The 22,985-nt window shown below is 43.1% G+C and overlaps 1 long non-coding RNA gene across 1 annotated transcript in view; it reads right to left on the reverse strand.

The window, feature by feature from the left end:
* LOC142082235 (uncharacterized) overlaps positions 1–20,184 on the reverse strand; it is a 38,293-nt gene extending 18,109 nt beyond the window's left edge. The window contains exons 1-3 of the long non-coding RNA XR_012673621.1: positions 19,316–20,184; positions 18,251–18,458; positions 13,142–13,320 (exon numbers count right to left, since the gene is read on the reverse strand). This is a non-coding gene — a long non-coding RNA (uncharacterized LOC142082235). The remainder of the gene's footprint in view (positions 1–13,141; positions 13,321–18,250; positions 18,459–19,315) is intronic.
* Positions 20,185–22,985: the final 2,801 nt, after the last annotated feature.

Consider the following 22,985-nt stretch of genomic DNA (forward strand, 5'->3'; position numbering starts at 1 on the left):
AAAGCAATCTCACTTAATACCCAGCTTTAGAAGATGAGATGGGTGAACTGAAGCACCTGCCCATGGCCAGATGGGCAGCCAAGCAAAGACAGGCCACCTGGGGCAGTCCTGGTCCCAGCAAGGCAGGATCCATAGCAGGGCAGCAGTTTCATGCAATACAAGGATGTCTGCATGACCCTGGGGGACTATGATCTAAGGCAGGTAATGGAGTTCATCTGAATTGATGCCAAAATCATCTGTGTTTTTCAGTTTCCCTCTTCCTTATACTTCCTTCCTACTTACTCTGTAGGAAGAGGGGAAGTATATATATATATATATATATATATGTGTAACCTTCATCTTTATGTTTGCTTGAACTATGACAAAAAACAGGCATCAGTTACCAGAAGCAGGACTTTCAAAGTACCAGGTCCTCTGTAATCCTGTGTGCCAGTGGGACATCCCTTTTACCACTACAAGCACACTGGGCTCCTGCTTACCCTTCCTATCTGTCCCTTCCCTTCTCCACCAGTTGTTTTTAATAAGAGTGGATATGCTTGTTCTTACAAGAGTCCACACTCTTACAAATCAATATTTACGTCAAGAGGAACTTCCACATATTCTCCTCATTCAAAACTGCCCAAAGAGGCAAAGTCACAGTCATGGCCACTGGGGAGGAGTAGTTACAAAACATCTACAGGATTTAGAAGCACAAGTTCCGCTTACCCTCAGTCTGACTCCAAAAGGTAAATATCTCTGACATTTTTGCAAATTTCCTTTTCAAAGGTTAAAAACTGAATTCCAAAGGAGATTCGGATGAATTTTTACCATTAGCCGAAGAATAACACAACAGAGGATCATTTCAAGTCACAAACGAGAGGCATACACCAGAAAGCGATGGAGGAAGTTCCTCCAAGGCTTGGAGGGAAACTGCCATGGTCACTTGAGCAAATTCTGAATCCAAATCCCTTCCAACACCTGACGCTGATTGGCACAAAGGTATAAATCATCTTTAAACACATGGTGTGTTGCACAGTTTGGTCACAGGTGGCTGCTTCTTTTATGTGGCTATGGAAACACCTCTGAGGGATTATTTTTGGCAGATACTAATCTACTTTAACCAGATGACTGGCATCTTACCCCTTCCTCCCCGCTTTGTGTTAAGACAATCTTCTCCAGCAAGGCCTCCCCAGCCAGTCCCAGGGGAAGCTCCCAGCCCTCTCTCAGGGCAAGGACCAGGACTGAAATCCTTTTGTAGCTCCTCCTAAGATAATTTTACATCATTTCCCTGTTTCTCCAGCTGGCCCTAGCTCCGCTCTGCTTCTCTTGGACAACTTATAAACCTGAAAAGGGCTCACCCCCTGTCTGGAAGCCAAGGGATCCCCAACAGAGACCTCCCTCTTGCCAGCCTGAAGGAGGAAAACCACTTGCCTGCTAGCAAGGCAAGACATTGCCCTCTCCTATTCTATGATCCAGGTGAAAACAGGGCTCAGCGGAGTTCAGTTGGGTGTAACTTGTTTAGGATGTCTTCAGGGTAACAGCAGAGGGTTGATCTCTCTGAACTGCAAAATTACTAATTGCCAATACATTATCTGCCCACCTCAGCCCAGAGGTCTGCAAATCATTCACAAACCAATACTGGTTTCTGCAAACAACTTCATCACCCTTTTTTTTCCCCTCCAGAGGCCATTTTCCTGGGAATGGATTACACGCAGTTCCCTTCAGTCACTCAGCCCTTGTGTTTACCATGACTAGTGTTGGTTGGCTGTGCCACACGCTATCATTTCTTACTCTTCAGCGGAGTGACAAGCTTTCTGGTCAGAAGACCAAAACACCAAATAGGAGCTAATGAATATATCCTCCATGGCTTCAGAGATATGATAATTTATGTTAAAATTCAGATATGCACAAGCCAAAGCACAGGGAAATAATGTTTTTCTGAAACTAACAGCAGCCATACAACTTCAGGGATTGGCTTTTGATCTGACAGCAGGCAGAGGTTCGGTACTACTCAACTAGTTTCTTGAGCATCTCCAGTGACACGCACACTTTCTTCTTCATTCATTTATAACAAGCTGACAGCTTCACTCATGTGCAATAAAAGGTTTATATTCACATATTAAAGGAAAGGGACAGGGAGCGGTTTGGTTGGAGTATTGTTAAAGACTGAGCACAAAACTATACACAATCCTCTGATCTGTGGCTCAGACCAGCAATGGACACTTGCATGTTAACTTTATATCAGTTGTCAAGCTTTCCATTTGACCTTTTAAACACCGGCACGCAGTCTCGGTCCTTTTGCAGCCCGAGGTCTGACGTTAGTGACTCAGCAGCTCATCAGATACCCAGTAAAGTCTGCAGGCATACAGGACAATGTGGTTTTCAGTGATAATTTTCCATCAATGCTTTTTACTTCCTTCCTAATTTAAGTCAGTCTCTTACTATTAATGATCAAAAGGTGGAAGCCCTTGATACCTTGTCTGGTCTGCTGAAGAAGTTATGTTAATTACAACATGAAAAACATGGTGCTAAAACGAGGCATATCACACCATCTTATGACTGTATGCCCTTCCTCTGTTAGTTTTTTTTAATTGTTCTCAATGCATTTTTAATGAACATTTGCTGATATTTAATGGCTGATAAAACAATGATTTATAGAACTGTTTATGAATGGCCAATTTATTTATATCACATCATAGCACTTGCTGTCAAATACAACTTCCATGATATAACTGAGAATAGCTGAGGAAAACCAGGATCCTGTTGGTTCTATGCAGCTTGCACCACTTGCACAATTTGGTCACAGGTGGCTGCTTGTTTTATGTGGCTGTGGAAATGCATCTGAGGGATTATTTTTGGCAGATACTGATCTACCTTAACCAAAGGATCGTAAGCGGTTCAGAAATGCTTTTGTACATAGAAACCATGTGAAATTGTTCCAAGCACCTCCTCTTCACCCCCACCTCTAAAAACCAAGATTTGCTCTGGTACAAAAACATGGGAAGATGGAGGAAAACAGAGGTTAGTAGTGAGAGACTAATGCAGAAAAAATTTTTTAAGAGAAGGCCGTGCAGGCGTACACCACAGCTCTGCCTGTGGCTCTGCTGTGAATGAGGTTAGTCCTTCCACATCAGACAGCTTGTAAAGAAAATTTCAGATACAGAGCAGAACAGCTTCAACGTAGGCAGAATCTGTCTGGTTCATTACCAAGGCATTTCTATAGCAACACTGGATGATCTATCTGGAGGTTTTGTTTTTGCAATGGACGAAAGCCGTGAACACACAATTTTTTCCTACCTTCAAAGAGGACAACTCTTTGTTTCAGAGCTCCCAGACCTAGGAGGACTCTGAGGTCAGCACAATGTCTCAAGTTTTACTTTAGTCAGTTCAAAGAACCCAAAAATGAAATCTCTAACTCTGTGACAGGAATGGCAGAAATTGAACAATATAATTAAAAATGGGGGAGAGCTGGGAGAAGTTTTTGAGATTTTGGAGCTGGCCTTGTGAAAAGCAGGGGTGACAAAGCATAGGATTTCAATAATATACTTCCCACTTTGACAGATCTCATTACGCGATGATTTAGTATTATATGTTTTCTGTAAGAGAATACCATTTCACTTTTGGAATAAAATTGGAATCTCAGGCAAATCTCTAAATCCAAGAGTGGCATGACTAATTAAATTAATCTCCTGTCTGCAACAGAGTTAACAGCTCTCTGGAGGCACAGCAAGTTGCTAGGACAGGGCAGTACACTTGCAAAGCCAAACTTTCATAGTTAAGAAGAGCAATAGCTAGATTTGTTTGCTCAACCTTAATTCAGCCTGTTGCTGAATTCCATTATTAGTTTCTAATTCATGACCTTGAAGATTTTTCCATAGTATTCTTGCTACTGACAGAAAAATTACTCAACTAATTGATCTTTCTCCTTCTTTGTATTGTTTTGTACACCGTGTAAATCCAGCATAAGTTCTTGTAAAAAAATCCACATTCTTTTACGTGCTGTACTCATCCAAATCTCCTCATTCCTTAACAAACACGAACATGTTTACTTTCAAACAGCTGAAAAGCAACATTGCACTATTCCCCTATTTTACTTATAACAAGAACCCCAGAGAGAAAGTACAGGCAATATAATCAAGAAAATCAGTGAGTTTTGCATGCTGACAGCCTGATCTTACTGAGTATTCAGTGCCAATACCTAGCATGAGGCGCAGCTTTCTGACAGCTGCTAGTGCTCACCTTCTCATCAAGGCCCCGGGCATTCTGAGTCGGGCATCCAGAAAATGCACAAATTCTGGCTCTGCATTGCAAAAGTCTCAGTCTTTTCAGCTTGCTAGGCATTACATGCAGCCTGTGAGGTGAAGGCTAGGAGCCTGGGTAGGCAAAATGGCTTCTATAAATGCCTTGTTAGAGGAGGTCAGTGGAGGATAATCAAATCAGGGGCAGGATTAATTGCTGGGATGAGGGACAGGTGGGAGCAGAGTGAGAGGACACAGCCTGACCTCAGGTTTGGTAATGTAGGGAGCAGCTGAAAGCCCCACACCATCAAACCAACATTTATCCCCTACCCAGAGGCCAAAAAATTAACACTGTACTGTCTTATGCACACACACACAGATAAAAGGTATCAAGCAAGTGTTACATAGATTAAAAAAAAAAAAAAAACCCCGCCCCACTCTTTTGAGGGAGTCTGACTCATGATTTTCAAACTTTTGGGGACTTGTAAATGCTTTTCTTCACAGTGCAAGCCATAGCCACAGCCTTAAAAAGCAAAGGTGGATGGAAAGGACATAAACACAAGAGCATCATGCACAAAGGAGTTGTAAAGATGTCAGGGAATTTCTTAACTTTGAACACAGAATTTTGAACTCTGAACAAGCCTTTACCAGCTTTTCTTTTGGGGCAAGGTAAAAGTTGATTTGTTTATTTTATTTCTAACGTTTAAAACAAAAGGGAAGCCTGCACCCCCTGCTGAGAAATCAGGCAGATGCCTGCTTTCCATGAGCAGGGTAGCTGGGATATGGACAGCCCCAGCACTGGCCTCTGTCCCTTGAGCTAGGGGCTGACTTGAAAGCACAAAGGGTTTCACCCTCTGTGTGGACCTGCCTCCTGTTCCACCCCTGCCCTGCAGCACAGATGCCTCCTGTCCTCTTCTGGTCCCACCACACCAGAGCCCTTCCAGCTCCCTTGCCTGTCCAGCTCCCCCTTGCCTAAGCCGACATGTCTGGCCTCCAACCTTCTCCTTCTCAGGATCTGTATTCCTCTAAAACCACTGCTTTCTCTGTTAGGGAAATTAAGGAAAAGGTTATTGCGGGGCTATTAGGAGAAAGTCTTAATTTCAATTCTGAAGCCACAGCTGGCTCCCCCTGATCAAGAAGCACTTGTTGGACATGCTACCTTCAGCCACAGCATCCTCAGGGGAAGGTGCTTCGGGCAATTTCGCTGTCAACCTCTAGAAAGACCCCACCAGCAAGATGCTCAGGGTTTGTTACCTGGCTGCATTTGAGGAAGGTGGGTTTTGTGACACTAGTACGGGTGACACCTTCCCTCTCCTGCAGATAAACATGACAACCTTGTTCCAGCGGTTGGAACTGTTAGAGGCTCTCAGTGAGAGAGCTGTAACGATTAAAATATATACATATATATATATTCTTATTCTCAGAAATGGATCAATTAGTGGAAGTGAAGTTTAATAATAGTGATAATCACTCTGCTGCCTGACTTAAAAACTTCCGCCAGTGTGAGCTGCAAACAAAATGCTGGGCAGAAGTAACAGTGGGCATTTCAACCTGCGCTGGCTGCAATCCACACTCCAAGAGCAACACACCCAAAAACCCCCACCCCTTTTCTTCCCCCCAAAAGCAAACCCCTTACTTTTTTGTTCAGAATAATTCACTCCAAAGCAGGCGTAAGGCTTTTAGGAAAAATATTCCCTGAGGATGATGCCGGGTTTTCTCAGCAGGTCTTTGACTATTAACTCCTTTTCATTTGATACAATATGAGACCTTGGCTGCACATCTTCCATTTCATGCAAATTTCAGGAATCTTGAAGCCCAACTTTGCAAATTTGAATTTAGAGGAATCATGTACAGTCTGTTTAAGCAGTAAAGTATCTGATCTATAACTGGAGACTTCTGAGTTTATATCGTGTTGTACCGATACTCTATTTTCTTTTTATATCATCTTTTTCAGGGTCATATCATGCATTCCTTTTAGCAATCTTTGCCTTGAAAAAGCAAGTGTCTTCTGGTTTCTGCAAAACTTCATTCCAGTAACACATAAGTGCTTATGACCTGTGTATGTTTTTAATCTTAAATAATCTTTAAAACGTATGTTCCTATCCTAATGAATGCATTGCTCTTTTCTTTCTAATTTTAGTTGCTCTGGCAAAGGTTATATATGGTTGATCAGATATGTAGTAAACAAATGTTACTGTCAGTCTCAGTTCAATTCTGAGTAAGAGAAGCCCCCACAAGCCAAGAGATGTACTAATACAAAGGCGGAACCAGCGGTTAGGCTGAAATTTTTTTATTTTAAAAAGCCTCTTCGCAGACCTGTTTGCTTCCTACACCAAAGAAATGCAGAACTGCAGATACGGGCTTTTGCCTTCAAGCCACTGACAGAGGCAAATGGTTTAATCATTATTTTTTTCCCTTGCACAGCTTTCATTTCAGTACTGACATTTGCATTTTTATGGATGAGTAACTTGGAGGGAGAATGCACACTAATAAGGTAAGACTACAGAATGGTGCCTGTTTAGTTTTGGGAAGACTCTAGCTCTTGTCTAGCTGATGTTCCTGCTATGCATTTCTAAGGGTAGAATCTGGATCTGCTGAAGAGCACATCTTTCTGAATAACTCCATGTGCGGGCAGGTATATTCTGGATTAAGAGTGATGGGTCCCCATAGAGCTTATCCATTTTTATTCTTTCTTGTTGCCAAAAGAGAAAAAGATCTTGAAGAAGTTTTTCTAAATATTGAACTTCTAGGTTGTCCAGGCAGACTTTGCCTAGCATGGCACTTCTTTCTGCATATTTCTGATAGGAAAAATAGTTCATAGTCTCCTGTAAGCCTTTTCTTTTCCTAATGTAACTTCGTCCAGATTAAATATTAGACAGTGCTCTGCCTCTCACGTGCCCTTTCAACAAAGCATTTTCCCCTTCATTATTCAATCAGAAAAGGATTATGTTTGGGAAACTGCAAGGTTGTACCTAAAGATACAAATCCAAATTAAGGACCCCTTCCTTAGTCAACTTTGACCAACCCTTCAACGTATGGACCGAGTCCTACAACACCCCTCCACAACCAGTAATTTGAAAGATACTACTCCTTCTGGTAAGAGCTATACCTTCTGCTCTTGGCTTGCCTTGGCTTACCTCTGAAAAAATAATATTCTTAATTGGAGCTGACTAACTCAAAGTGAAATCCTAGTGGAGATTAGGCAGGGTCTAGTTTTCCTGTAAGCTAGCACTCAGAATTAGGGGTGGCGTATTTATAATAACAATGATAAAAGCAAATGGTTGTATGGTATTTTCATGCTTCACGACTCCCGATTGATACAAATACACAGCCAGACTGTGTGCAACATGAAACAGTAGAAGTACGCAGCCAAAACCCGCCTGACGTCCTTAGTTGCCCACACAAGTTCCCTGACTGTGCTAAGCACCCGGGACCTGTATGCCACTCCCAGACACTAAGCCTGAACCCTGTCCCAAGCCTTTGCACCCTCCTGCAGCTAACACGAGGAAATCTGCTTTGGCTCTTTTGAAGTAAAGCTAAATAAAGCCAGACAGATGATTCTTTGGCTGCAGATACGCTAAAAGAAATCACTGAAAAATCCGAGGGCAACCTCAATCCACACTGTGGCTGTGGCCTGCAGCAGTCACTACAAATGCTGTGGTGTGCCACGAATTCCCCTGGCTCTGCTGCCCTGCTGCAGACTTGCGCTGCAGTGCATTTATCCTCCCCAACCCTGCTCGCCCCGCAACAAGTAACACTGCGAACAAAATAATTTCCAGCTGCTTTTGCAGCTCATTGATTGCCACTGGGCAATTCCATCACTGCTTAGAAAGAGCATCCTATGAAATGATAGTCGAAGCAAAGGCAAACAGCCACCCTGTTCGTGCCTGAATATTTCTGCGTGGTGGAATACTCCCTAAAGGGCAAATTTTTCCATTTCTAAGAACAAGAATTCTGCTCTTCTTATTCTAGGTCACTTGTGGAACCACACAGATAACAGATCTCAACAAAATGTCACTAATGATAAAGTCCGGGGTTTTCAGAACTGTGTTGCTGAAGGTAGGCACTTTATTTATGTGTCTAAATGGAGGAGACAATTTTCACGCGCAATTTCCAAGACTTACTTTTGAAAGCACTGGCCCCGGTATCACCATTATACTTGGACATTCAAAAGTTAAGCAGGCTGGTCTGGGTGTTGCACCAGGGAAAGGAAAAGCGCAGCGGTCAGTTGAAACACTGATTTGCTGAATAGGATGGGACCAGCCACACCACCCTGTGTGCCACAAACATTGCTATTTTCTGACTGACTGTGACCGCATAGGACTGAGTCACCTAATTTGTAGCTGCCAGTACAATGTAGCCAGCTTGCAAGCTGGAAACATCAGCTTGGCTTTTACCCCAAAGAATGCTTCTCTGCTCCCTGCTCCACTGAAATTTTTGTTGCAGCTGAACAGCTTGCAAATAAGAAGGCCTAAACATGTACAATTTACCACATGCAAAGGAAGATTTTGCAAAATGTAGGGCTGATCGTTGGCTGCACCGTAGCTTCTGGAGCTTGGCACCTCAATGGTGCTTTCCCACAATCTCCTCCGTGGTTCAAAAGCCATACCCGGGGGAAAATTCAACAGTCACTATTTTCAGCAGCCAGTCGGTAAAATAATTGCTGTTGGCTGAAAAAATTAAATATCACTGACCCATAATAAAAATACTGTTTTGTTTTTAAAGAACACTTAAGCTTCAAGGCCTTTGAGTCCATCTGTGACCATGCTGAGATGGCAGCCGTGCTGCGTCTCGACACACAGGGGGGAAAAAACATAGACTTGTTGCCGCTTTTCTCTGTTCTCACCTGAATGACCGGATCAAGGTTAAACAACCGCAGACAGAAGGAAAAAAGATCACTGAACAGAAGTGGAAATGTGAAATACGTCAAATGATATTCTTTTTTTTTTTGTCGTCAGAGGCGCTCAGGGGTTGTGGCCAACGAGGCAAGAACAGACAGGCAGTCTGCAGAACAGGAGATTTCTGACGGTGAAGTCCTATTGGGGTTTTTTGGGACAGTTACATATAAGACACCAAAGGAATGGCTCAGAACTACTATCCCCACCTACAGTGTTTCTTTTCCTTTACATTTACGGTAACAATGTTTGGGCAACAGTTTGGTTTTTTCAGTTCCCACTTACTATTCATTGTGAAACTTGGTAAGATTGGCCATGTTATAATGTTACTCCATGAGTATGTGGATAAAGACATTTTTCTTCAACAGTTTTTTGCTGTATTTATGAATCTGTCCCATTGTTTGGGTCATTCCTTAGTGCATATAGCACGGCTGGCATTGGTCTGGCATAAACCTTCTACTACCTCTCTCATTTTTATAACTGTGTATATAAAACATACACAAATGTTTTCTGATACTTTGTCCAACTGCTTAAACACTGAGTACCAAAACTAATTGCAGAAGTTTTTGTCATTGCTACAGCAAGTGACTTAGGCATGATTTGGAGCAATGGGCAGATCTATAAGAACAAATACTGAAGTAAAACTCCACATAATAGGAACAGCAGCATCATGGCAAACTACAAAGATCAAGTTACAAATTTAAGTATTCCAAAGCTTTTAGTGGAAGTAATTAGTCTGAAATCAAAGTTTCTACCCTAGGCCTGATTACGTGTGCAAAGGAAAGGGATTCATTTTGTTATGCTACAGAACAAGGAACCTTTCCAGACTGTACGGTGAGTGCTGCTATTCCTTTTACTTGGTAAGTGTAAAATTCTTTATTTTAGGTTATCTAGGCCTTAAATTCACAGAAGTGTAAATTTAAATTAACTTCACATTCATTGATGTTAAGTAGCTTTATTTAATTCAATTGTGAACTGCATGGAATATCTGAGTCCTAGTCTGCTTAGTGAAACTACAATGGCAACTAAGTAAAAACCCCTCTTATGCCATTTCTAGTTGCAGAAATAATACCTAAGCAAACACTACTGACAAAGTCTTCAGGGAGAAAACATTTGCAGTAGGTAGACAATATCATTTTAAAAGCAATCTTGAATGAGAACCTTTAACGTCTGACAACTTTTTCAGTGTCTGAGAATTACCTGCCGCTGGAAAACTCTCAGGTGGCTGAACACTGCTTTGGTAGACAAGATTGTCTTTGCACATAATTAAGGCCAAATCTACAAAACACCCGTCTATATATTGAGGAGCAAATTTTATTCTCATAAGTTCAAATCTGTGAGCAAATTGGTGTTAGAATAAAAATACACTGCTATTCATGTATGGGATTCCAAAACGTAAGGCAAAACAGCAGAAGTGACAGAAGATCAACCTACATTTTTATATTTCACTTCATTAAAACAAGGTATCTTTAAATCCCTTACTATGCTGCCTTGTTCAGAACAGTTCTTTTTAAAACACTGCCTTATTGCCATTCGGGTGCTTAATATTCTTGATGGTAGCTACAGCATTCAGATTTGGTCATATCATATTCAGAATGTTAAAGGGGTACATTTGATGTTAAAGGGGTACATTTCTAAGCAAAAGACACCACCTGGGCACCCATAAAAAGGATGTGTGAATGTCCCCACGTTCCCTTTCGCCACATAGCAGCACAAGTTTGCACACTGACGTTTGCGTTTTGAAAACACTGACAGTGAACAAATTGCCACCAGCATGTGCCCAGGTGCGAGCATCTGTGACCACAAACCCCAGCGGGGTTTCTGAAGGTGCAGGTTTTGACACTTGTAGACAGAAAGACTTGTTTACTAACAGTTTTTGGATGTTCCCAGGTTCCCTGTCACTGAGAAAAGGGGCACCGACGTGCACATGAAAGGAACTGCTAGCGCCCTGGTAGAAGCTGCAGTACTCATGTTGCTGTAGCTCTGATGACCTACAGGTATAAGTGAATCCAGGTTTGTAAAGGGAAGCTGTATCTTGTCAGCCTGACTGAAGCTGGGAGGGAGCCTCTATTGGATCTTTCCCTAGTTCTTTTCAAGCTGAATAATTATTGCTGCTCTTGCTGGTTTTGAACTCCCTGCCTCTCCAATCTGACAGCAAATTCCCCGGAACAAAGCACACTAGTTCTCTCTTGTGTGTGACAAATCTTATACATCACTTTTGCTGCCCTGCAGTGTAGTAAATACATCTGAAGTTTGCTGTCTAAGCTCATCTTAGCATCTTTTGTCTGGGCTCTGTTGCCCTCCGCCGAGTAGGCATGCCATCATCTAACAGTGCTTTGAAAAAACCACTCCATCGGTAGCACAAACACATTTGGCTTAGACCACCACCAAGTACTGGCACAGCAGACGGACATACAAAATTGCTTGGGAAACTGAAGTTTGAAAATGTGGCTGCAGTATTTGGAGAATGGTCGTAGCTGATGCTAAGATTCACTATCAGCAACTACCCAAACAGAAGCAGTGCCTTTCCTGGGAAGCCAGAGCTGTCGGTTCCAGGACAGAAATCTCGGCTTTGACACAACCTTTCTCAGCAAGCCAGATTTCCCATCTGATACACCAACCTCAGCCATCACCGCAAGAGAACAGACTGAGGTGGCACCAAAGAAGCACATGCAGTATAATTCAAGATGTTTAACACATTATTATGCCTCACTAGGCTTTACCAATTCAGCATAATCTAAGTATGAAAATGCTCACAGCAGACCTAACCAAAGATCCAATCCTTTAACAGCAGGCAAAGAGCAGAGAGGAAGACGACGATAGTAGCAGGCACTCACCAGCTGAGAAACAGTACCTTGGTGCGCTGCTGAAGCGACCCAACTCATTCAGCGCTGAATTGAACCAGGAGTGTTCACACGCCCGGCTATCACAGCTCAGCCAAGCGCTGTAACTGCAAACACTCACCTGACTGTGCTGTACCTCTTCATGGCAAAACTAGGATATCCGTGAAGCACCAAACAATATCCAGTATTTTGCTTTCCCAACAGTCCCGACTTTCTCTGGAAGTAACTTATGTCCTTTGCAAGCTGACCATGCTCTAAGCAATGCTCACAATTAAAATTCACTGTCTTATGCATAAGCCTGGCAAAAGCATTTGGCCGAGCATTACATTCTCAAGATGTAATGGGATCGAGACTCCCATTTCTGCCCATAAGAGATGCTTGTTTTCTGGTGTGACATCTCACAGACTTAGAACACACCAAAGGCATGAAAAATATGTATCTTATTTTCTCGCTGTGATATATTCAGCTTGAAATTCAGTTATGGATGAGGGATTTTCATTTTTCCCCACATAAATATGACTACTCTTAGTATACTAGGAAGAATGCCTTTGAAAAGCAAATTCCCCAGAACAAAGCAGACTAGTTAATTCATATGAAATAATTTCTAAATAAATCGTAAACAAATAATATCTACCGCTTTTGTTGCCTTACAGTAAATTTGGTTGATAGGTACATCGAAAGTAGCTCTAATAAAGTGTGGAGATTGTGAAAATTAGGTTAAGAGGCAGTTTGATTTGTTGGCAGTCCTAACAAAGTCTATCTGGGGAAACTGCCAATGCGCACGGTTTATGTGCACATGCAGATCTTTGCACAGCGTTGCTGCCATTGTGCCTCTGCCAACAGGGAAAGTTTGCCCTGTCAGCAGCAGCGTTTCTGGCCACACTCTGTGCTCCTCTTCATATTTCCCCCTCCCACCAGCTTCACAAGTATTAATCAAAAATCATTCATAAAAAGCTTTCACCATGCAGCAGTTTGATTTCTCCAGGCAGCCCTCAGCAAGAAAGACTCAAAGAGCTCAGCCATTTGACCTCGTGTCCTTTTTTCTTCAATTCACAGCATGCATGTCAGCACTGCCATAAATATCATACCTCGTATGTGATAGGGCTTCATGGCAGGCTTCATTTCACTAACTTTTGTCACCCTCTTAACCACACTTCCTCCTGAAGTCACCCGGTGCCGCACTGACCTGCAGGAGCCGCGGGCTGGCAGAGGAGCTGCCTGCCGCACTCGGGGCCGAGCCTGCAGGAACCATGCCGCGGGGGGGCTCGGGAGGAGGCACGTGCCACTTCTCAGCTCCTTTGCTCTCGCCTGTGTAGCGACGCTTGGTTACTTCACAATCTTTTTTGGAACAGTTTTGAAAAAAGCCTGTTAGGGAAATGCAAAATAAAGAGTATTTCAATACCGCACCTAAAGTTTTTATTTAAATCCAGTGCTATTTGTTGTGAGCTTGAGGAACTTCCCTTACCCTCCCAACCCAATCCCCCCAGTCCCCAAAACAGCTGCTGGGTCTCCGAAGTGCTCCCGCACTAATGCACACAGCTTGACCTCCATCAAAGCTGTTTTGTGGTCTTCCTCTTTGGGGATGGTGTGATAACATAAAAGTAGAAAGAAATCTCATGTGAACAACATACATTTTCATATCGATTACAAAATACTCACCACACTCACCATACAGAGATGGAAACGCAAACTTCACACTGGGCCAGACTTTCGACCTGATTTGACCAAGAGGGCCAGGAATTTTGGTGGAGGTAGGGGGAATTGCTGTCCCTCAAAGCCCCAACGCACTGCAAGTCAGCCAATGGCCCACCACATCCAGGCATCAATCCTGCTTGCCGAGGAACTGCGTTACAGAGGCTGCAGAGGCAGTCGTAGCCTTTACCCAGGCCAAGGGAACTGCAAGGCTGGATCCAGCCTGAGGGGACTGAAAACCAGCCCCAGCACCCAGCCGAGGGAGCACTGGCAGCCTGCGGCACCGGGCAGTACTTCTGCATTCTAAGGAACGCACCACAGGCATCACTGTCCCCCAGTTTGGATGTTTTCTTTTTATCTGTTTTCTGTAATTTAACTATAGATGATGTTATCAGTGTGAGTAATTGTTCTGAATCTTGCCCTTGGTCTTGCCCTCGATGATATTGAGGCAAAAACTTCCACAACTTGATTTGTGTAAAAAAGAACTACCTTTCATTGGCTTCAAGTGTGCTGTATTTTTATTATACTTCTTGTTATGTTTTATTATATATCTACTTAAATTTTCCAAAATACTCTACAGTGTGAAATACAAGATATGCTTCAAATGCTTCATGAAATAAGCAAAAATAGCCTTCAAATTTACCAACAAAATAAAGTCATCTCCCAGAATGAATCAATAAAACCGCCAGGCCATTTTCAAGTAAAATGATACCACGTTGCCAGAATGACAAGCACAGAATTGCCTCACAGATAATAAACCAGAATTGAATTTGAGAAACTCCATAGAGACTTTCTACAGTGAATCATCTTTTTTTTACTTTTAGCTGGCTGTTGAAGAAAGGGTGATTCATCCCATTCTGAAATTGTTTTCTCTTTCAATACAATACAACTTTGTTTTCTGCAACATCTTTTGAGCAAAGTTGGAAGCATAGACTAATAACCAGTTAAATCAGTCCCAGCAGAAGAGAAAAACAAGTCTGGGGACAGGAAGAGGCATTTTCTGCCTGAGATTTAGGAAGGAGTGGAGAATCAGTGAGGCAGAGTTGTACGAAAAAGACAAAGAAAATTCATCTGTTTAAAACCGAAACAAAGATTTTGAAGGCAGAGAGAAACGGTCAGTGTTAGGTGAAAAGAAGAAACTGGGAGACAGGGGCTTTAAAAACAGTGAGGCATTTGGGAGCCGTTTCTTAGCCATCAGGGGAAAGTGCAGGGCTTGTGACGTGGACACGCCGTTTCTGTCGCAGTCACTGGCTGGTGACGTCGCAGATGCATCGCGGCGGTGGGAGCTGGGGCGAGGGGGAAGGAAGCGGTGGATGAGGATGGAGCGATACCATCAAGGCAGCATGTAACGCTGTGGGAGCACCAAGCGCTGACATGCTCACAGGGCCAAAGTGAAGGGGAACGTAAAGTCAAAGCCAGGGAGGAAACAGATGCTAAAATAACAAGTAATAAGAGGGATAAGTCAGGTTTGGGAGTGTATCTCTTGCCCAAAATGGGGATGCCTGGCTTTGAGACTCCTAGCAAGGAAGCTGAAATAAAACCACAAGTTTTCTTGCTCAGACAGCCAGAGTGACTGCGGGTAGCCGCTAACTGTGACTAATGCCATAGAGATTCTTACCGGCGCTGAGAACATGCAGGTCCTGCGTCTTGCAGCAGGAGGTACGTGCTAGGCACTGAAGTCATTTACTCATGTACCTCTTGCCTATACATTTAGGAGAAAAATATTGCCTCTACATTTAATTCTCAGAGCCTTGGGTAAATTAATTTACTGGGTGAAGTCATCCGGGGAAAACTGTTTGCCAGGAAGGATTTGAAGGAGAAGAGGATGGCTTGGCGCTTCCATTGCAGCAGCTGTTCTCAAAGGTGCTGGAGATACTGCCTCCTGGAGAAGGCAAGACAGGCAGACAGGGATTTTGGTAGGTGCGGATGCCCAGCGTGCCCAGCCAGGAGCAAGCAGGTGACATCCTGTACTCTGCAACTGCCCGGGACTTGGGCCTGCCTTCGCCTGCTGGCCTGCAAATCTTACCACGGAGCCCAAATTCTGAAGAACCTCTTTGGTCATCTAACGCACGGCTCAGCTCCTATGGGCAGCCATCTCCTACAGGTGCGCTCCTAAGTCATGATGGTGTTCCTCCAGGCATAAAAAATGTTGGACTCCGCTTCACCTCTTTAGTGTCACTCTCTCTTCTCCAAGACACCCACTGTGACCACATCTTCAGCCCTTTGAACTGTGGTTTGAGGTGACCTGAACGTTAGAGGTCCTTTATCAATCTCAGACCATTGGGTGGTGGTGTTCTCTCAACCGGTGAGATCCATGTTTGTGACCATGAGAGACATGATCTCAGCTACACAGCTCCCCAGCAAACAATTGCCACCTCCCATAACTCAGAGAAGGACATTTACTGCTTGGTGCAAGGATGAAAGATGCCAGAGTGCCCCAGTGCTACCAGCGTAACAGTAAGAGAGCAAAAAGCAAGAAGGAAAAAAGTTCTCCTTACAAAAGCGAGACCAGAAAGAGATGGAGGAAATTCAGCGGGATGGGGGCAAGAAGAAGATTATGGGAAGAGATGAGCAGAGACACATTCCAAAAAGAGATCAAGACATCTCTTCCTCCGATCAAAAAAGCCCCTTTAAATCTAACCTATAGCTCCTTTCTTTCCCTCTAGCCTTTTATAAGGTGATCACCTTCGTACCTGTGTACCTTGCAGGCCTTGGGGAGCAGGGGCAGGGGAGAGGTGTATGGCAGCCTTCATTTACTCTGTTAGCATTAGCACACTGTAGTATGTTCCTGCATCTCCTGGATGGCCGAGAGCCCTGCTTCTCACTTTAGATTGTCTGCTCTTGCCATTTATTACAAATAAACACAAGAAAAATATACCAAGTATGGATGTGGGGAACAGAAAGTGACCTCTCAGGGTTCCTTCCAGTCCTGTCCTAAGTCATGTCCCAAATATTTCCAATAACGTATCCTTTTTCTAAACAGGCATGGCAGCATCAAAAGTACTTGCGTGGGACTTAGTACTTTCTTTTTTACCCCACATGTGAGCAACAAACTCAACAATAGGAGGAGTCTGGAGAGTGGCTTTGATGTCACTCAGAGCTATTTGTGCTCCTCATCAAAGCTCTCAATTTACAAACTCCTGCCAAGATTGTCCAGCAAACCATTAATGTGTACTGCATTCAGACAAAATTTGTACAGTGGTTGTTCAGCTTTCCAACCAGGTATTAGAGGATTATTTAACCAGGGGTGGGTCTGAGCTGCTTCTCTTGCACTGATGTGATGCCTACACTACTGCAAGCCAGCTGTTGGGAACCTGGTCCAGGACTGATATCATTTTGGCCATGCAAAGAGCTTGAAGACAAATTTCTAGACTACATAAAATCAGCACAGCAAGGTGTACGGGCTACTTGAGAAGGGAAGTCAGAGCAGGCTCAGTTCCGCTCATCCTTTGCAGTACAGTACTGCCCAGGGGATTGCTGTAGCTCATATACTTTGAGCCCTGCTTATTCTACTGTACAGCACATCGAAAGTTAGAGTAACCACTTCATCAATACCAGAGTCAAGGACTTCTGGAAAGGAAGCTCCTTTTCTATGTCCTAAACTAAGTGCACTTCATTTAGGTCTGGTGCACAGTCATGTAAAACACTGCCTGTATTAACAGTAACACCGGGGCTCTTCTGTAACATTTTTCACTCAAAGCTCCTCACAGACGAAAAGAAGTCACGTCCCCTCCGACAGCTCAGGGAAGAGAGAAGTGGCACAAAAGGCTTGCCCTACGGGACTGAGTGGCCCTGTGCGGTGCTCAGGCATAAACCACCAATGGCTGTAAGCGGCCTGCACAAGATTTACCTGCTGCCGTTTCTCCATTATTTTTAAACCTCTTGCTACTCATTTATTCCCCTGTGTGTGACCTACTAGGATTACTTATTGACCTGCTCAGCATTGTGCTGTATATGGAGTATATAGAGAAAACAACTCAGGGGAAGGATGATATTTGATGCTGCTGTCCTCCATACTGAGTCACATCACATAAAAGAACATTTAGTTGTTTTAGAATTAGACCCTTTCTATGAGGGTCATTTAAAGGACCCTCCTTAGCTCCCAGCTGCCCTCACAGGCAGTTGTGCAGCATATAAGCAACAACATCATCAGCGAGGAACAAAACACTATTCAGATCACAGGCACTTGAAAGGTCGAGGTTTCAGGTTATTTGCTTCCCTCCTAGATAATGGTCTATCAAAATATAAACCACCCCACCCTAGTTTCAAAACACCAACATGCAGCGCTAAGGTGGGGTAAACCAAGGGCCTTCCCTCCCTGCTGTTTTTTAAGAGACGTTATTATTGATCTTTATTCAGGCAACAGGAGTTAAGCAAAGAAACAATGTATATCAGACCCACCTCGAAGAAAATCTTTGTTGCTGTTCACTTACAGTATGAACTATTTTTGCATAAGACACAAAGGGCATGTTCCCGCTATCCGTACATCTTTCAGAACCATCAAGTTGCACGATGGTGAACGTAACTACTGAAATGGTCCTACTGCTGGTACACCTGTCTGCCTTTCCTGTGGACAGATACTCAAGCGTCTCTCGTGGCTTACCCGGAGAGGAGCAGATTGGATTGCGCGAGGGTTTGGACGATGCCTGGCCCGGTGCGGGTCCCCGTGAGGGAAGCTCTGCCACGCTCTTGTGTTCCCAGCATGCATGTTGAAGCTCGCAGAGGTGGGGGGTTGAGGGCAGCTTCCCTGTGCACCAACTCTTTTTATTTCTAAAAGGCAACCGAGCTTACCCTGCATTGCTGTACGCACTCTAAAGAAGCAAAGAAACAAAAAGGAGAGATATTTTTTAAAAAAAGTTTGATTTAAAATATCCTCAATTTACTTAGATTTCTAAAGCAAATAAAGTGTTTTTTCATGCAAAAGGCTGCTTGTCACAGAAAGCATTCTCCAGAAGGAAACTCATTCATTAGCTTGTGCAAGCTAAGTTAGAGAATAGTAACCTCCTGGTGACTTATCCTGGTTCCTAAGTAAATCCATCAAACCCTTCCCCTGAGCCTCACATCTTCCTAAATCTCAGCCTTTGCAGGAAGGACTACACATACTTACTTATTTTTTGTAAGAAGACTGCATGGATTTTGAATTGAAAGACTTCAAGGCACTTCATTATTTAGAAATAAGAAATAATACGATAGTTTGTGTTTTAAGTTATTTCCTACTGTATCCTCTTGATAAAATGAAGGCTACACGCCTTCACAATTTTCCATTTACACGGAATTCCACCAGTTTAATCAAAGTGAAACATAAGGTACTGTTATGGTCCTTATACCTTCAGATTTCTTTACTGATAACCCACATACTATCCGTTAACCCATTGCATCATTCTGAAGAATAAACAACTTGGGCTCAGCATACAGGAAGCTGAACAAAAAGGAAATAGAAAATATTAGTTTTCATATATATATTTTGACCTCTGCACGGTTCCTACTGACATATTTTCACAGATCAAGGTTATCCTTCAGAAGAGCCTGTTAAGTTCACTACAGAGACAAAAAGCATTTCCTATTTTTATTTTTCAAGTTTAAGCCTTCTTCATTTAAACCACCGTCACCTCAATCCCACTGAAGGATGGATCTGGTGGTTAATAAGGGTAGCAAAAGTCAGACTTACTTCCCATTCTCTTGTAACAAGCCATCCAGAATCATCCAGTCTATAACCAACATGAGCATACATTTTTTCTGAGCATTCTTCTTTTGCTTTAGCAAGACTCATATGCTTCCCTATTTGGCATACCCTCTTTTCACAGGCTGCATGGAGTTGGGAAGATGTTTGCTTTAATATTGCTGAGACGATTGTGAACACAATCAGCTTACAAGGCTGAAATCAATGCAATATGAATTGTCTTTGTATTAATTGGGAAAGCGTGGTGTCATCATAAGGTGCTCAAAATGCTTCTGACGGCAAGGAGATGAATAGGAAGGCAGATGTCTTCACCCATAACTTCTTTCTTTTGTGCCTTTAAGATGTGGGATGTTGTCACCTCGTATCTCTAAGATTTTGCTTGGCATTTCCTAATTAGCAGCCTACCGGCGTGCCACAGCTGGCATGGTTTCTGGGCCTGGACAATACAGACAGCCACAGCAGGAAAATCCTTGGTGCCCCCCGAGCATCAGCGCTCATGGAGGGCTAGAGGCTCAGGCATCGCAAACAATTGTGTCCATTGCCATGCCAGTTCAGGGAGCTGCAATGCTGCCCGTGTTGAAGATAGGACAACCTGTCCGCTGGAGAGGGGAGACCACGCATCTGCTGAAAATGGCATATATACTGCAATATTAAGGATTAGCTGTTTGTGTAATGCCAAAGATCTGCACCTCAGACGCACATCTTCAAACGCGCACATAATGGAAGGGGCAAGGGTCAATAGATGAGTTTAAAAACAAATTCCAAATCCATAATCTCGAAGGATAGTTGTGATAGACTTGTAATCTGGCAGAGAAGGGATGCAATACAAATTCTGGCAACCAGGCACAAAAGAGAGGAGTGCTGCAATTAAGTAAAATAAGCAACATTAACTTGGGGATACAGATTACAAAATCCAGATTTTTTACTTCTAATAAGGTAAGGAAATCTTTCCTCAGTCTGAATAAAAGAAAGGTGTTTAATTCTCTGCTCAGATGCAGAGGTGGAAATCCTTCCAGATTCTTAGCTTAGATCCTCAGTTCAGGTACAGAACCAAATACCACCCTCTTTCTGGGTCCATGATGGGACAAGGACTCAGGAATTCTTTCCCAATGGGAGATGCAAATAATTACTAATGAGCAACAGATTAGCATCAGAAATCCTAGACTTTGTCCCTGCCAGAAAAGAATGAATGTGGTTTAGTATAATCAGAGAATCCATAATCAAACCAGTTTAATCATTGTGGGTGTACTGGCTCCAGCTGGGATGGAGTTAACTTTCTCCACAGCAGTGCATAAGGTGCTGTAGTTTGGATTTGTGACTAAAAGGTGCAGATAACACACCAGTGCCTTGTCAGTGGCTGAACAGTGCTTGCACAGCATCAAGGCTTTCTCGTCGTCTCACTCAGCCCCGACTGTAGCAACTAGCTGAGTGTGGGCAAGAAGCTGGGAGGGGACACAGCCAGGACAGCTGACATGAATTGGCCAGAGAGACACTCTGTACCTAATAAAGTTATGCTCAGCAATAAAAACTGGGGGTGGAGGCTGTCTCTTCCAAGGTAGCCATTGCTCAGAGGCTGGCTGGACATCAGTCTCCTTGTGGGAAGGGGTGAGTGAGTGCCTTTGCATCACTTTTCCCCGTGCCCTTTACTTCACTTTAATATTAAACATTGTCTTGACCCGTGAGTCTTTTTGCTTTTGCTCTTCCTATTCTCTCCCCTATTCCGTAGGGGGAGGAGTGAGAGAGTAGCTGTGGGGGTGCTTAGCTGCTGGCTCAACCCACCACAGTGGGAAAGAGCTTGGTGCTTTGAAAAAGCTGAGGTAGTCGTGTATGTTCTGGGTGTTCGTGGACCCCACGTAACCATGCCTCATGTACTTCTGCAGTGCTGGTGCGAGAACGGAATGTAGTGGCATTTTTCCCCTGTGTTTCCTTTTAAGGCCAATAAAAAACCACCTAGATACTAGATGGAGATTTTAACAGCACCAACCCAGGTGAAATTCCACCCAAACACCCCAGTCATCATTCAGGCAGCTTGTTCTTGGGCAATAGACCACTGGGGAGAAGGATGTGGTACACTTTTATACTTCAGAAGACTTGCTGGTATAACTACAGATGACCTATAGCTGAATTCTTCCACCGGCACATATTAAGCCCCTTTTCTAGGTAGAATCAGCTATACTGATGAAGGACAGTTTTTGTTTATGTAATTGCATCAATGTGGGGTGCTGTGTCTACTAAAAGTGACCTCAACCCTTCCATCTTCCATACTTGTGTTCCGGTAGTTTTGCAAATGATTGCAATACAACATTTACTGTAACGTCTGTTTTCCATTATAGCAGGTACGTACCACTACTACTACTGTAATATATTCATATTACACAACAGCACAAAGCAAGTAGTGTCTTGCTGAGGGACTTGATCCAGGCAGCATACAGTACTCTTCCTTGGACGGAACCAGAGGACCACCAAAAGAAGCCATTTACCAACTCTATTCTTTATCATTCTTTTTTCCCCAGCTAATTGGGCTTTTTTTTTTTTCTTTTTTCTTCTTTTTTTCATAACTTTCTGTGGGCTAAGGTAGGTATTGTTAATTTAAAATTTAATTAGGTAGTACAACTCTAAATACATTGTCTTTATCATTGCACCACAGTAACTTGTTATTAAAGTTGGCACACACACAGATATTATGGTTGTGTAAGCCTTCATAATATAGGATACTCTTTTCACTTCTTCAGTATTTTGCCAGACTTTATAGTGGGAACACTTTTCTCAGTAATTTAACTAAAAATCTAAGAAATGGGATGTCCAGGTTATTTCTAAAGCTGCTTTTGAAATACATACTACATCTGCAGAAACCTTCTTGCATATATATAAAAACAACGTTGGGTTAAGTACAGGCTATTTTGTTGCACAGATAATTTTGTTCATAGTATTAAAGACTAACTTTTTCAGTCAATCCCATAAATGTTTAGTGGCTTTGAATACATTATTTGGTCCCTAAGTTATTTCATGGCTGCTTATGAAATCTGACTGAATTTTACTGAAGTCACTGCAATAAAAGAATGTAACCGATAGATTTGTTCTGAAATTCTTTTAAAGATTACCCATCAAGAAATCAATACAGGCAGAAGATTATTTCTGGGGGCATTTTGGTGGATGTAGGAGAATTTCTTGACATATAGTGGACAGGTAGCCAAACACTGAGCCGGTGAAGCTGCTGGGGAGGTCAGGAATAGAAGTGCCACGTTTCAGCCCCGTGCAGTCCCTGGGGGTGTCTGTAGGCTGAGCACTGCTTGTACCACAGCCAGCCCCAGACCCTGCGGGGCAGCCAGGTTGCCCAAGGTCCTCTGTGTGCATGCCTGGGCATGCTGCCTTGATTTGACGTTGATTCCACTGAAATCATAACTTTTCTCCTGAGAAAGCCTGAGAGGATCTCACCTTCCCAAATGCAAAGGTCCTACGTGCAGTAGGTATTTTTTTCTCTGCTATCTTTCTGTACATCGTAAGGAAATAAGTACTTGTACTTTGTATACCCTTTTCTGATAAAACGGTTTTCCTTAGCTCTAAGATACTTGCCACTCTCACATGATGCTAAAGGGAAACACTGTCATCTGCAAACAAAACTACAACATATAGATAATGAAATACTGCTCGCCACAGC

This window comes from Calonectris borealis, chromosome 4, assembly GCF_964195595.1.
Source record: "Calonectris borealis chromosome 4, bCalBor7.hap1.2, whole genome shotgun sequence".
In the NCBI taxonomy this organism is placed as follows: domain Eukaryota; kingdom Metazoa; phylum Chordata; class Aves; order Procellariiformes; family Procellariidae; genus Calonectris; species Calonectris borealis.